Genomic DNA, 14,012 nt, shown 5'->3' with positions numbered 1-14,012 from the left:
TAAAACGCCATTCTTATTATTAACAGCAGAAGAACTGAAAACAGAACCCAACCATTGCCTGTGCATACAATCAATGTCACTATCTTTAAGATGTGACTCCTGTAAAAACACGATCTGGCAATTCAACTTAGAAAGGTGAGTTAACAATCTCTGTTTTTAAACAGGACTACAAAGTCCTTTTACGTTCTAGAAAACAATACGCAAATTAGCAATGGATAATGTATACAATAACTGATAACTAGAGAGACAAGAATGAGTTTTCTAACGGTTAACCTGATACCAAGTGAGTAAAAAGTAAAGCAGAATGATAGAATAAACAGGAATATAGAGGTATGAGTAAAAGCTAAGGTAAAGCCACTCATAGTAATTTTAAAAACAAAAGGAGACAATAGAATGAGAGAAATGAGATAGAGAGGGAACATAGAACAATAAGGTTTGAAAAAATCAGCTTCCCGGTATATAGAAAAGTAAAAAGATGACAAAACGTTTGAGGACTTCAGTCATATCATCAAAGAGAATGAAGAACAGAAAGGATACTAGTTAAGAGTGAGGGGGGCAAGACAAGCTGTCCAGCCTTGAAAGGAGGCCATGAGGATAATAAAAAACAAACATATAAAGTCAGGAACAGTGGCTTGATGCAGAACTAATAAAGGAAAGAATATGACATATCCAAATCAACAAGAAACACAGGATAGACCTGCCATGCGATGAAAGCCTTGATACAGCATATACAAAGACATGAAGACTGGAAGTGGAAAGATGAGAACAACCACAACAACCATCACAGCATAATCTAACAGACCAAGGAAAAGTAGAACCTGTACAAAAACATAAAAAAACAACAACAAAAACAAGACTAAGAGTTACACAGATCCTCTCCCTTCTGTTCACAAATGAATTGCTTAAGGTCTTTAGGGTCTTCAAAGGTAGTCGTCCTGTCTTTGTAGGTGACCTTGAAGAAACATGGCTGAAGGAGCCCATACCGTGCATTCATGGATCTCAAAACTGGTCTCAAGTCCACAAACTCTTTTCGCCTTGCTGCAGTGACCTTGGACACATCCTGACTCAAGAAGACTTTGTGCCATAACCAGAGCATCTGCTTACATTGTTTGGCAATAATTAGGACTTCCATAAGATCAGAGTATTGTAAAAACAGAGCAATAATCCCTCTAGGTCTGTTAGAAGTTGCAGAAGGAGAAGGACCAATCCTATGGGCTCTTTTTATGTTCAACTCCGCAGAAGATTTCAACCCAACACATTTGGGGATGTGCAACTTATGAAATGTAATCATATCCTGACCTTCTGATCCTTCTGGAATACCGTAGATCATAGGTTGTTACAATGGTTATGATTCTCCAAATCTTCAGCCATTCTTTTGAGCTGTGTAAACTCCTTAGTTAAATAAGAACTTTGGCCGCAACATCTTTAGTGTCGCTAACCTTTTGTTCCACCTCAGTAAGTCTTGAATTCAGAACGGACCAATTATGCTCAATCAGTTGTAAGGTTGCACTTGTCTCCACCATGAAAGGTTTCATATTTTTTAACTCATCCATGATATCTTCCAGAGTCAATGGTAATGGAGATTTCGTAGGTGAAGAAGGATCTTTCTTCACTGTTTTATTTGCGCCACCTCCAGATTCCTTACGAGCCATAGCGTTTGAAACAGAAGAAGCCACAGATTTGGAGGAGTGCACACTATCCATCCTGAAAAAAAAGATAAAAGCTAGTAGCCGTGTATGCCATTTGACAGAGAAAGAAAGGTGATTTTGTAATCAAAAAGCTTAAAAGCTTACCATGCCGCTCCCTGCATTCCGACGTCCATTTATGCAGCCAAATACAAATGCAAGCCGAAACCGCCCCATTGTAAAGAAAAAATTCCTCGACTCCCATGTAGGAAAGCTAGCGAGTGGCCATCTTGTTTGCTGCTGGCGCGCGCTCCTATGCAGTCAATTTTGAATTGAGGAGAATTTTTGAAAGTTAAGATAATGCCAAATGCAAATCAAATGCTTTTTGTATGGAGGACTGATTTATTTGTGAGCCAACATGCTAACAACACACAACAAGATAAGAGGTGGTAAAACGGGAGTTGTACACTATACACAAACAATATATAGGAGAGGTGAGTCATATATTACTTTGTGATTCATTATACCTCTAGTTCCATTTAGATATATATTCCTCCTATGTAAGTGAACAAGAGGAGTAAAATGCATTGGGAAAGATTTGGGAAATTAAATACTATATTGAAGGAAAAAAATGCAATGAAAGTCCAAAATTGAAATAAAATATATGTTAAATCATAATAAAGCGGTGACAAAATACATTTAATAAGTGAAAGGGGAGCCTCTTTCACTGTGTATAAAAAAGGATCATAAGATAGAGTGAGAAAGTTAATGGAAATAGAGGATACAAAAAAGAACTTTAAGCATTTTTAAGCAGCAATAGTAAACCATTTCTAAAAAATATTTGTAGCCAGACAGTGAGTGAGTCCAAGAGAGAACACTGTGGGAAAGCAAACATAGTCTGTGTTACTGACATGTGCAATGTGCTGTGGTACATTACCCCTGCACCCAGACAGACTATTAATTGGATTATATCCACAAGAAATAAATTGAAGTGGAAAGGAAGACTTGAGTGAATTGATGGCACTACCACCAGACATCAAGACATTAGAGATGATATATGTAAGAAACCCACCTTACTTGACTGGAAAGCTCGGGGTTGATGAATAGATGGGAAGCTTATCTTTTTTGCTCAAAATTCTATGCTGGCAGCACTGGGTTTATTTTTTGGATGAGACTCAGGACCCCCTTCATGGTTGAAAGACTGCAAATAGAAAAAGAGGATAGGTATGTGTTCATATCTGGCCAACGTAATGGTAGGGCCCTACATGTGGTAGGACAATATTCACCAAGCACCAGGCAAGCCACTTACTTGGATCTCACATATCCATATGCTTCAAAATGTCCTTGGTAACATTTCAATATACAACAAAGACCCTAAATGTGAATTATATTGTTATGTTATGTTAAGCTATTTGTAAAGCGCAACGTGTACCCAGAGGTGTCTTGGCACTGATTCAGTATGCAACGATGAGCAGAAGGGAGGACCTACTGATTGAAAAGCCAAGTTTTCAAAAGATTCCTGAACTGGGGCCGGGAAGCAGCTGACCTTAGATTGAGTAGGAGGAGATTCCAGGATGTGGTAGCTCTAACCGCAAAGCTGCTACCACCCCATTTGGATTTTTTAAATCTGATAGAATGTATTCTCAAGGAGCTTGCTGATCTTAGCTTTCTTGTTGGAATGTACACTGAGAAGGCTTTCTTCAGAAAGGTAGGTCCTGAATCATAGATGGCTGTATATGTCAAACAGAGGGCCTTAAACGTGATTCTGTTTTTTAATTAAAGCCAATGAAGATCTTTGAGAGCAGAAGAGACCGAGTGGTGCCTAGGCACGTCCAGTAGAAGTCTGGCTGCCGAATTTTGAAGAATTAGCTATTTGTTCAGCCCTAGGGTGGTCTCCCCTTCCATATTTGTATCGTGCCTCATTTTTTCCACCCTCATTTTTATGTTGGACTAGGTCTCCAGGCGCCTTTTCATTGCCAATCAGTGTTAAGGTGCAGGTGCTCCCTTCTCCCAAGATGGCTGCCACAGGCCCCTGCTACTGCAGAGTGGTCTTTCATAGTAGCACCCTAGCTGCCAGGAGCTGGCTGGAACCCCACAACAATGTTGCGACTCCAGCCCGCCTTTTTGTCCCATAGGTAGAGTAGGGAAGCTCCTGGAAAGTGCTGGAACCTTCTAGAAGGGAGGTGTGGTTTTTCTTTTGCCGCCTTGGCTAGAGGTCACCTGACCTAGGGCTACTTAAGAGAGGGAGGGAAACTTTTGTGGTGAGTTGGCCATTGGGGTGAAGCAGAGCTGGAAGAATCCACCAGGAGTGTAGGCGGTAGGGCCTAGCCAGGGACTTATGCCTCTGAGAGTGACAGGATTTAGGTGCTGCCTCTTAAGTGAGTGAGGGACCCTGTGAAACCCACTGATCTTGCCCAGCAGTAGGAGGACCCAGAGACTCTCTGCCAGCCTGACTAGGAAGGATCTAGTCGCCCTCTCCATCCCTACCCCCCTGTAACAGAACCCCTTTAAGGGCGCCAGATACATCTGCGCCAACAAGACTCTATCTAACATCTGAGAACAGAACTTATATACCAAGCACTGAGACTGCATGTCCAGATTGAACTCTCAAACTTATATGCCAAGCACTGAGACTGCGTGTCCAGATTGAACTCTTAAATTTATATGCCAAGCACTGAGACTGCGTGTGCAGACTGACCCCTGAAGCCGTATGCAAAGCCGATTGAAGAGCCACCGGGGATCGACCAGGTATTAGCGCTGTGACCCCTGCGCTCCCTGACCTGGCCTGGGACCCCCGGCAGCGTGCTCCGCTGAGCGCGGAACCCCCATCCTTAACTTGAGCCCCCCCTGTGACGTGGAAGCCAGCACGCTCACCACCGTGGCCCGGAGGCCGGAAGAAGTGCCCTGCAGAGTCGCGAGGCCCGTGAGAAGCCCGGGGCCCCGCCGCTGCCGTCGCAGCTGAGTGAGAAGGTGCGCGAGGCCTGGGGCCGAGTTTCCCCATCGTCGCTGGAGCGGACGCCGTCGGACGCCGAGAACGAGGTAAGCCCGGAGGCTGGGATTGTCCCCGGTGCGCCCCCTACTGGTCGGGATCCGCACCGCACCCTCAGCCCGGGTCCCCTCTCCGTGGGAGTTTCCCCCCTGCCAGCGCGACGGAGAGACCCCGCCGAGGGATCCTCTCCTTGTGCCCCCGTGACTGCTCTGGAGCGAGGTGCCCTGCGAACTGCACCGGAGCCGAGAGACTTGCTCCTCCCGTCCCTGGCGCTTCCCGCCAAAAGCTCCGTGAGGCGCATTGACTGTCCTACCCCACATTGAAGTACTCAGCGCCCACAATTACAAGTAGCGCCCTGATATCCTTGTGCCGGATTGAAGTGCTCAATGTCCAAAATTACAAGTAGCGCCCTGATATCCTTGTGCCGGATTGAAGTGCTCAATGTCCACAATTACAAGTAGCGCTCTGTTATTCAGGTGCCATATCGAAGAGCTACATGCTAGTGATTATGAGTAGCGCTCTGTTATTCATGTGCCATATTGAAGTGCTACGTGTTGGTGATTACGAGTAGTGCTCTGTTATTCATGTGCCATATTGAAGTGCTACGTGTTGGTGATTACGAGTAGCGCTCTGTTATTCATGTGCCATATTGAAGTGCTACGTGTTGGTGATTACGAGTAGCGCTCTGTTATTCATGTTCCATATTGAAGTACCACGTGCTATTGATTACGAGTAGCGCGCTGTTATTTACGCCCATGTTGAAGTGCTACGTGCTATTGATTACGAGTAGCGCGCTGTTAGTCATGTTCCATAATGAAATGCTAAATGACATCTAACCCGAGTAGCCCTAGGCTAGATGCTCCATTCTGAGGTCCTCACCAGTTAGCGCGCCTAGCGCCATCATCACCCCCCTAAGGCGCTACAGGAAAGTGAAGCGCGCATGTACCTCCAGGTGAAGGGTAGTTGTACCTCAGGCAGTACTGCTTTGTTATGAATGTCATTTGTGGTATTACCAGCGTATGAAATGTACTGCGACCTCATGAACTGCATCTAACGTGATCTGCTTGGATAAACTTGAATATTTACTTAACTCCTACCGTGTGGCGTCACTTATTGTGTGTGTTCCTTGTCCCATGTGAGGTGCGTGTTGTATGGTTGCTTTACACACAGACCTTTGGTGGCCCGACCGCTCGTGTCACGTTACCGCCCCATAGGGCCTGGAGACCCCAGGTCTTACAAGAGGCAATTGCAGTAGTCAATCTTGGATAATACCTAGGTGGAAATAACTGATTTCCTGACTGAAATGGACAGAAAGATTAATATTTTTTAAAATATTCTCAAAGTATTATACGATGAGGAGACCACTGTGCTGATTTGATTGCCTAGGAGTAAACGATCATCAATAATAATACTTAAACTCTTGGCTTTCCTGGTAGCAGCAGGAATGGGGCCCATATCAACGGCCCAGCAAGGGGCAGACCAGTATTTGGGATTATTGCCAAGTAAAATCACCTTGGGCTTTTCAGCATTGAGCTTAAGGTGGTGTTTGTTCATCCAGCCATCAATAAATTTCATGCAGTCATGGATGTGAAGACAAGTGTGGGTGGCATTGTTAAAGTCTGACAGCACAATTTGTGTATCATCCGTGTAAGACGTGGGAGTGAACCCAAATGATTCGACCAGAGGAGCCAGATCAGTAACATATATATTAAAAAGAGTAGGGCTAAGAGAGGATCCTGCGGCACGCCACAGGGCAGGTGGAACAAACTTGAAGAAAAGGCATCAATGTTTATTACTTTTTCTCTGTTTGACAGGAAGGATGAAACTAGTTACAAGGCAAGATTTTTTATATAATTTTTTCTTCCAGACGGTGGATCAATGTAGAATGATCCACTATATCAAATGCTGCGGATAGCTCCAATAGGATAAGGGCGACTGACCCCCCTCGTCCAGGATGAATTTAAGCTGATCGGTGGCCTTGATCAAGGCAGTCTCTGTACTGTGTTCGGACCTGAATCCGAATTGAGTGGAATCCACACAGTTAGAGTCCTTAATGAACTGATTTAATTGAATGTTCATCACTTTTTCGACTATTTTCGCAGGGAAGGGAATTCTAGAAATGGGCCAAATATTGGCTGGGTCTTCGGGGTCCAGATTAGTTTTTTCAATAAAGGCAGAATGGAGGCTCGATTCCATTGGGATGGGAAGATACCTGTTCTGAACATGTTATTGAACTGGTTTGAGGGATGGACTGCAATAATGTCGGGAACCATCTTAATAACAGAGGGCGGAAAAGGATCTTTAGGAGAACCTGACTTGGTGGTCAGGATGAGATCTTTAATTTGGTGCAGAGACAGAACATGGAGTAAAAAATATCGATTTGCAAAAATATTGTGTCAAAAATATTGTGGGTCAAGAATATCGACAGACAAATTCTAGTGTTCAAGAATATCGATTTTAGGTAAGTAATATCGATTTAAAAAATATCGAAGTGTGTAATATCGTTTTCAAAAATATAGTTGTTAAAAATATTGATTTTTTAATAATGTTATGTATTTTATTACATATTTTATGTGTGTGATGTATTTTTTTTGCATAAGAATTGTTTGTATGTTTATTATATGTGTTAAAATTGTAGTACTTTATAGGGGAATATGGTGGGAAGTGAATTAATTATACAAAATGCATTAATTATATTTAGTAGTTATTATTTTTTTTATTTGAATTGTGCGTTTTTAGCTCTGTAGCGGGTTGTGGGTTTATAGGGGAATAGGGTGGGAAGTAATTGAATCATATTACATTAATTGAATAATTTGTATTTATTAATATTTGTTTAATTGAGATGTTATAGTGTTAAATGTGGAAATCAATTTTTATTAATTATTTAATAATTAGTTGTTAATTCATTTTAATTAATTATTTGGCAATTAATTATGGTAATTGTGCAATTCATTTTACTTGTGTGTTGTGTTTATAGGTGAAAATGCTGGGAAGGGTGGGAAGTAATTTATTTTTAATTGATGAATTAAAAATTATTTGTTAATTAATTTTAATTAATTAGTAATTAATTATGGTAATTGTGTAATTAATTCTAGGTGTGTGTTGTGGTAAATATAGGTGTAAATGGTGGGAAGTCATTTATTTTTTATTGATTATTATTAAATTAGTTGTTGATTAATTTAAATTAAATAATTAATAATCAATTATGGTATTTGTGCAATTAGTCTTAGGTGTGTGTTGTGGATATTATAGTGCTAAAGAATGTGTACGCAATGAGTGTTTATTTTTTGTAATCAATAATATTTTTTTAATTCATTATTAATTATGTTGATTATGGAAATACATTTAAATAAAAATGTTGAAGTCTTTTTTATTGGTGGGGTGTTATAGTGTACAAAATAAAATAGATACATTTATGTTTTAAATAATTTGTTTGTTTGTTAATATTTGCTCCTTTTAAATAAATATTGTTTATACATATATTTCTTAGTTTATTTTATATAAGATTTTTACCTTTTTGTTATATGTAAATACTATTGTAATATGTGTTCTTTTTCTATGTTCAATATATTTAATCGTATATTTTTAAAATATTGTATATTTATTCTTAATATTATTTAATATTTTTCAATTGTTTAAATGTTATTAGTAATCTTTGTTTCTCTGCAATCCAACACTTTTCCTACTGTTGCACTCACTGGAGTGGAACTAGTAATTTTTCCACCTCCGCTATCCAGCACTTTTCCTCCTGTTGCAGTCACTGGAGTGGGAATAATAATTTGTACCCCTCCGCTATGCAGCACTTTCCCTACTGTTGCACTCACTGGAGTGGGAAAAGTAATGTTTACCCCTGCTATCAAATACTTTCTCTACTGTTGCACTCACTGGAGTGGGAATAATAATTTTTACCCAATTTGCTATCCAGCACTTTCCCTACTATTGCAATCTCTGGAGTGGGAATAGTAATTTTTACCCATCCGCTATCCAACACTTTCCCTACCGTTGCACACTTTGGAGTGGGAATAGTCATTTTTACCCCTCCGCTATCCAAAACTTTCCCTACAGCTGCACTCACTGGAGTTTGAAAAGTAATTTTTAGCCCTCCGCTATCCAGCATTTTCCCTACTGTTGAACTCACTGGAGTGGGAATAGCAATTTTTAGCCCTCCGCTATCCGGCACTTCCCTACTGTTGCACTCACTGGAGTGGGAATAGTAATTTTTACCCCTTTTTCTATCCAGCACTTTCCCTACTATTGCAATCACTGTAGTGAGAATAGTAATTTTTACCCCTCCGCTATCCAGCACTTTCCCTACTGTTGAACTCACTGGAGTGGAATAGTAATTTTTAACCCTCCGCTATCCAGCACTTTCCCTACTGTTGCACTCACTGGAGTGGGAATAGTAATTTTAACCCCTCCGCTATCCAACATTTTCTGTACTGTTGGACTCACTGGAGTTGGAATAGTAAATTTTACCGCTCCGTTATACAACACTTTCCCTACTGTTGCTCTCTTTGGAGTAGGAATAGTAATTTTTACTCCTCCGCTATCCAACACTTTACCTACTGTTGTATTCGCTGGAGTTGGAATAGTAAATTTAATTATTCCGCTACCCATCAATTTCCCCTACTGTTGTATTTATAGTATTGCGAAACGTACGTTTTTTTCAAAGTTTAATGTTTTAATTAATTATAGAATGTTTATTTTTATTTTTAATTATTGATATATGTATATATTTTATTTTTAAATAATTTAAAAGTTTAAAAATTAAATAAAGATAAAGTTAATATATTATTTGAAAGTAAATACATTATATTTTAAATTAGGGTTTTTTTTCTATTTAGTTAAAATGTATATTAAATTAAATGTTTTTTGTTAAAGATAATATTAATATTAGATATATTTAATATATATTATTTTATATTATTTATATTTTTAAATCAATATTTTTTACATCTATATTTTTAATTTCAATATTTTTTAATTAATATTTTTGTACTTACCTGTTTAAGTATTGGAGTTAATATTTTCGTATTCTATATATTTAACATCTATATTTTATACTTCGATATTTTATCAGTGAACCCTTTAATTTGTGATGCAGAGACAGGGGCGAACAGGGTCGAAATCATTAGTGGACAAGTCATTATCGAGAACGGTGTTCACATTAACTTGACTGGTGGATGGCGGAAGATTGTCACAGTGACCGAATGAGTTAAAGATTGAATCGATTTTGCCCCTGAAGTGCAAAGCGATCTCATCGCAAAGGGACTGGCTAACCCAATCCCTTTTATACTCTGGTTGTTTGGCGAGTTTATTGATGACTTGATAGAGTTCTTTAGCAGAGTTTTTGGCGATTCGATTAGCGATAAAAAGTAGGCTGCCTTTTCTGTAACCAACAGGGATTTATATTTAGTTAGGAAGAGTTTGTAGGTTTCTCTGTCGTGGGAGTCATATTGGACTCTCCATTTACTCTCTTGGCGTCTGCAACCTCATTATCTTGCTAAAACTGTATCTCTTGTTAACCCATTGCTGTGTACTTGCAATGTGAACATCTGCTTGCTATGGTCCCAGCGTGGCAACTTTACTCTCCTTGGAGGATGTTGTGCTATACCTTGGAGGGGTAAGGAGAGGACTGTTCCCAACACTACGTGAGCTAGTTGGGTTTGAGAGGGTCTCAGCCCTAATAGTAAGTAGAGCCAAGCCTTACCTGTTCCCTTTCACTGAAGCAGAAGCAAGAACTTTGGGCCTGGTTATGTTTCAAGACATGGTCTATAAGAGACACCTGCTCAGGTACCTGGGTGCCAGGGTGTACAGAGACCCAGAGGATATCACTCTGGGTAGAGTGTAACAGTCAACAGGTTTTCATGAAAGGACTTCTGACACTCGCCAAAATGAGATTGTTGCCAATGATGCTTTACTCTTTTTCAAATATCCCTTTGACACTCAAAATACTTTTCTTGAAGGTGCTCATTACCCTGCTGACTGAACTCATATGGAGCACGGAACAGTCTAGAGTGGTGCTAAACAAATTCTATTCATCACTGGATGAGGACAACCTGTGAGTTCCCTATTTCAAGTCAAAGTACTTGTCTTTGCACTTGTATAGCACAGTGGTTTTGTCCTGTCCCCCTTTCTGAATCAATCAATCTGTATTTGTAGAGCGCAACTTATCACCTGTTAGGTTATCCAGGCACCGGGCTGCTCGGTTTAGTTGAAGAGCCAGGTCTTGGGTCTCTTTCTGAAGTCTGTCAATGAGGGTGATGATCAAAGGTGGAGGGGGAGGGCGTTTCTAGGAGTGGAGGGGGAGGTCATTCCAAGACTTGGCAGGAGGTGGGGGAAGGAGCTTCCCCCACTATGGCTACAGCAGATGAGCAGAGCCTTTGCCAAGGAGAAGGAGGTGGAGCCAAGGTTTCTAGATGATTGGTGAAAATTAAGGCAGTGGTTCATGTTTGCTGGTCCTTGGTCGTAGAGGGCTTTGTAGACGTGTGTCTGTAAAATGAAGTGGCATCTTTTCTGCATGGTGAGCCAGTGGAGTTTCCTCAGGGCTGGGTGATGGTAGTCCATTTGGGCAGGTTGACAATCAGTCTGGCCGCTGAATTCTGTATCATTTGGAAACTTTCATGACTTCATGGTGGTATCTGCGTACAGTGTGTTGCCGTAGTCCAGGGGGCTGGTGATTAGGGCTTGTGGGACTTTTTTACTGGTGCTTGTAGAGAGCCATTTGAAGATTCTTCGGAGCATGCAGAGAGTGTGGAAGCAGACAGAGGAGACAGTGTTGATCTGTTGTTTCATGGTGAGTTTGCTGTCCAGGATGATGCTGAGGTTGCGGGTGTGGTCTTTTCATGGGGGTGGATACGAGGTATGGTTGCCAAATATCAGCACTTTGTCTGTGTTGAGCTTCAGACAGTTGTCTTTCATCCAAGCTGCGAGGCTTTTCATGCAGTTGCAGAAGTTAGTCTTCTATGGGGTGGGGTCTACTGAGAGCCAGACGGTGAGCTGGGTGTCGTCGGCATAGGATATGATGTTGATAACGTGGGCTCTGAGGATGTCACCTAGAGGCATCATGTAGATGCTGAAGAGGGTATGACTGAGGGCTGAACCTTGTAGGACACCAGAGATGGTGCTCTTGGGTTCTGAGGTGAAGGAGGGGAGATGATTTCTCTGCGTGCGCCTCCTTTGATTCCGATCTGGTGCATTCTCTTGAGTGTGTGGTGGGAAATGGTGTCGAAGGCTGCAGAGATGCCTAGAAGGATCTGGGCAGCTAATTCTCTTCAATCAAGTAGGGTACGAATGTTGTTCGTGGTGGTGATCAGCATATTGGGAGGAGTCTAGTAGGTAGTTTCTCTCCAGGTGTTCTGTGAGCGGACGGTTGACAGTGTGGGCTGGGGTCAGTGGGTGCTCCTGAGTGGATGGAGTTTATTGTGGCTGTGGTGAATTGCTTCCATATGGTGAGATATTAGTTGGTGGAGGCTTCCGTACCAGTGAAGAGGCTGAGGTGGTCACTAGGTTGGGGCTCGAAGTTCCTGTAGTGGGCAGCTATCTTGTTGTGGAAGTGATTTGCTAGAGTGAGGGAGGGATCGTGTTCTTGGTGGCTGCTGGGTAGGAGAAAATGGTGAAGAGTTCCTTGGTATGGTTGGTTCTAGCCTCATTGCAGTCTGCAGGGGGTCCTTTTTTGTGTCTTTGAGCTTTTGGTGGTATTGTTGAGGGCTGACTAGAAGGTGGTTCTGTCTGTATCATCTTTGCTGGTGCACCATCCTCTCTCTAGGTGTTTGCAGCTGTGTTTCATTGTGCTGAGTTAGGGAGTGTACCAGCTGGCCTGTTTGGTGGATCTGCAAGTTTTGACTGGTTTGATGGGGGCAACTCAATCCATTGCATTGGGGATCCAAGTGTTGAGGTTCTCGACTGCTTGTTTTAGGTTGCATGAGGCTTCGGGCTGGGTGGTGTTGAAGGTGTTCATCCATTGGTCACTTTGCTCCACCTGCGGGGGAGGTGATGGGAGGGTTGGGGGTGGCACGAGGCAGTCCTGTGACGGTGAAGTGGCCAATGGAGTGGTCGGTCCAGCTGATTTGCATGGTATGGCTGTATTTGACACTGTTGCTGGACATGAAGATAGATTCCAGTATGTGTCCTGCTCTGTGAGTTGGACCTGTAACCAACTGGGAGAGACTGATGTTTTCCATTCATTCAGAGAGATTAGCGAAGTTCGTGTCTGTGGGATAATGCAGGTAAAAGTTGTGGTCTCCGAGCAAGATGCAGTGCTTGAATTCAATAGCAAGTGGGGCGATGAAGTCTGTGAGGATGTCACAGAGGTTGATCTGGGGGTTGGTAGGTGATGGTTCCTTTGATGGTTGTTTTGTCATTGATGTGTAGTTGAAAATTCAGGTGATCCATGTTCAACGTGGTTTCATCTTCAGTGGTTTTAATGAAAGTCACATGGGGGCGTGGGTGGAGATGGTGTCCCAGACTTCAGAGGCAAGTTTAAGAGCAACCTGGTGTTGATAAGGAGGCATCAGAGTGGTTCAGTTGTGTTGTCGGATGGTGGGGTGGGATTGGTGTGGGTTTCAGTGACGGCAGGTGGTCCTAGGTTGCAGATGAACTGACATTGGTGGATGGTGAACAGTTTGGCGAAGAGATGCGAGGCAGCAGTTGATGTGACATCAGGTGTTCGGGGATCTGAGGCCTGCAGTAGTGTACCTGTGGGTGTCCTGGTGCTGGGCGCGGTCCAAGAGCGGAAGGGGCGGAAGGGTGCATACGGGTTTGCCGTTGGTACACCAGAGGCATGCCCGCTGTGCAAAGCCTCTGCATAGCTATGCAGTGGCTTCTAGTAAGTAGGTCCTAGGAGGGGGTGGGTCACTGAGGAGGCGGGCGGTGGGAACCGGGTGGCAAAAAGTGGGTTGCTGGAAAGAGGATGCCCAAAAATGTTAATGGCAAGAAGTGATAACAGTACAGTAACAGAACTGAAATTGTAACTGAAAGCAATGTGTGAAAATATTTGGTGACAGCAGAAGTTCAACCACTGTGCTACACACCAGCCAGTCAGAAGATTGCAGCAGAAGCAGGGCAGATCGATGCTGGTGACAGTTGCAGTACCTATGGCCACTGGAATAGGCTGAAATGGCCCACAGAGGGAGGAGGGTACACATACAGGCAGCGAAGGGAGCTGGTGTGAGGACCTGCTGAATTGGCCCATGTGTGGTGAAGTCCAAATCGATCCTCATTAATCCAGCAAAATATAAAAAGTTTTTTTATGAAAGATCTAGTGCCTAAGAAAGAGATATGGTCCTTAAGACATCCGGAGCGACACCTTAGCCCCTGAGCGTCCTCTGTGAGACTTATGTAAATGTTTGCACAAGCTAAGTATTGCAGCTTTGAGTGAATTTTCAGTTACAGTTTGT

This window comes from Triturus cristatus, chromosome 2_2 (genome assembly GCF_964204655.1).
Source record: "Triturus cristatus chromosome 2_2, aTriCri1.1, whole genome shotgun sequence".
In the NCBI taxonomy this organism is placed as follows: domain Eukaryota; kingdom Metazoa; phylum Chordata; class Amphibia; order Caudata; family Salamandridae; genus Triturus; species Triturus cristatus.
Note: the sequence above shows the minus strand (reverse complement) of the source record.